This window comes from Poecilia reticulata, unplaced genomic scaffold (assembly GCF_904066995.2).
Source record: "Poecilia reticulata unplaced genomic scaffold, P_reticulata-male-v2 Scaffold_38, whole genome shotgun sequence".
Lineage (NCBI taxonomy): Eukaryota > Metazoa > Chordata > Actinopteri > Cyprinodontiformes > Poeciliidae > Poecilia > Poecilia reticulata.
The window spans coordinates 172,400-174,769 of NW_027675136.1; the positions used below are offsets into that span (position 1 = coordinate 172,400).

Below are 2,370 nucleotides of genomic sequence, written 5' to 3' on the forward strand. Positions count from 1 at the left end.
TTTTGAACTTTTTCTGCTGTTTGACAAACAAAATTATGCTGTTCATACATATTTCACTGTAGATAAATATTTTATGCATTAAAATATAGCCACTAGTGTCTACTTTATGGAATTATTACTATAATTACTACAGGATTTACTGTTTTCTGTTAAACTCCTCTGGAGTACAACCTTGTCACACTTTCTCCTATTCTTTCAATGTATTTTCTTCTTGTGCTCTGTTTTTATCTGTGTCTATGCTTTCTGCTTGTCTACTTTTCTGTTTGCCTTCTGGTTCTACGGGTTTTACTATCTTTTAAGATATTCTACTATCTTTAATCAATTTTATAAATTCATATATCAAACATTTCTACTTCTTCTGAACCTTTTTGCTTTTGGTTTTCCTCTGTTTTACTCCTTCAAATATTTCTGGTTCACTGTTTCCACTAATTTTTTATACTTATTACTTTCACTATTCAATTGTTTCAACTATTCCTGGGATTGCACTAATTTCCTGTTGTTTCAATTATGCTCTTTCTTCAACTCTGTTTCACTTTTTGACTTTTTCAAATAATTCAGGTTGCACACAAACTCCTGCTTCTGCTGAATTCTGGTATACCTTCACTAAGTTTCACTATATATATATATATATATATATATATATATATATATATATATATATATATATATATATATATATATATATATATAGAAGTCATATATACTTCATATATGACTTCAAGCCTCTTTTTAAAAGCTAAAAAAATAAATAATAATGATAATAAAGAAAAGCATTAAAGGTGAGTGTTCTCTTTAGCGTTGGCAAAAACCCAGAAATTATTATTTAATTTCTGGGTTTAATTGGTAGGCGGCACAGTGGCGCAGTTGGTAGAGCTGTTGCCTTGCAGCAAGAAGGTTCTGGCGGCACAGTGGCGCAGTTGGTAGAGCTGTTGCCTTGCAGCAAGAAGGTTCTGGGTTCGATTCCCGGCCTGGGGTCCTTCTGCATGGAGTCTGCATGTTCTCCCTGTGCATGCGTGGGTTCTCTCCGGGTACTCCGGTTTCCTCCCACAGTCCAAAAACATGACTGTAAAACCTCAGGAGCGAAGCCGGTGAGGAAGCAGCGAGCTTAGCCTCACGTGCTATTGCGCAACCTCTCGCTAACTGCACTGGCTGCCATTCTATGGGAGCCTGTTCGTCCTGTCTGTACGCCAGCAATAAAATGGCTAAAAACATTTAATATATGGTCTTATTTTCCATAATTTTGTGTTTTGTGTGCGAAGGAGCGATAACAATCGGCAGAGAACAGACTCGAGGTGAGGCAGGCAGTTCTCTTGCCTCACCGCTGGGGGCGCTCATGATCCCAGATATTGTGACTGCACAACTGCAGAGTAAGACACGGTGAGCTAGCCATGGAGCTAGCCACACAGTAAATAAGTAAAGTACAGCGATATATTTGTTTTCTTCTCTCCTCCGACGTCAACATGAAAGATTACATTTCTACCCTTAAACAGTTTTCTAAAGTGGATTTTCAATTGAAGCAGGAGATGATAACTAAAGGAAGACCAACACCGGAGCTGAAGGTTTTACTTCAAGACAGTTTGATGATTCTCAAACCGAGTAGAAAAGACATGCCGAGGATCAACTTGGCTTTGGATGAACAGATATTTTTGTGCAGAATTAGGGGTGCATGGATTTCATTGATAGGTAAAGGTAAGACAGCAATAAGATGTTTTTGTTTAGTTTTTTAATGAAATGTGCATTTGGTGGGCTACAGTTAATGTTTAAATAATTCAGTAAAGTAGAAGCGGTAGCTAATCTACCACAGCAATAATTTATTAATAAAACATTAAGCTTAAAACGTACTACAACAACAGACTGAATGATTTGTTGTGTGTGCAAAATTCTTGATTTTTTTTTGGTGTTAAATCCTAAAACATAAAGTGGCATTATTGTCAGTTGCTATGGCAGCGAGTCTGCGTAGCTTGGGGAAAACAGATCACTTTGCTGTGGATCATAGCACGAAATTAATACCTACATTTAAGTTTCACTGAGTTAACGCGGCTATAGATGACATGTAAAATATTAGTCTTTTTGCCCCACAGCGTTGTATGCATGCGCGAAATTTCCGTAGGTCCAATAGCATGCATGGTGTCTAAGTCATAAGTCAGTGCCTCACCAGCAATGAACCTCACCGTACGTCACTGATATATAGTGTGTGTGTGCCAAACTGGTGCCAAATCTTTCGAAGTGAAAATATCCAAGTGCTCCTGAATGTCTCTGACGTTCTGCTTGGCGTTCTCTGCCGTTACGTTCTCCCTTCTTCGTTTGTGGAGTTACAATATCTGGGTTCATGAGCGCCCCCAGCGATGAGGCAGAGAACTGAATACCTCA

The 2,370-nt window shown here is 38.1% G+C and overlaps 1 long non-coding RNA gene across 1 annotated transcript; it reads left to right on the forward strand.

The window, feature by feature from the left end:
* Window positions 1-708: 708 nt before the first annotated feature.
* Window positions 709-1,232, forward strand: LOC145550381 (uncharacterized). The gene is made up of 2 exons (XR_014086283.1): window positions 709-894; window positions 948-1,232. It is a non-coding gene; the product is annotated as an uncharacterized LOC145550381 (long non-coding RNA).
* The last annotated feature ends 1,138 nt before the right edge of the window (window positions 1,233-2,370 follow it).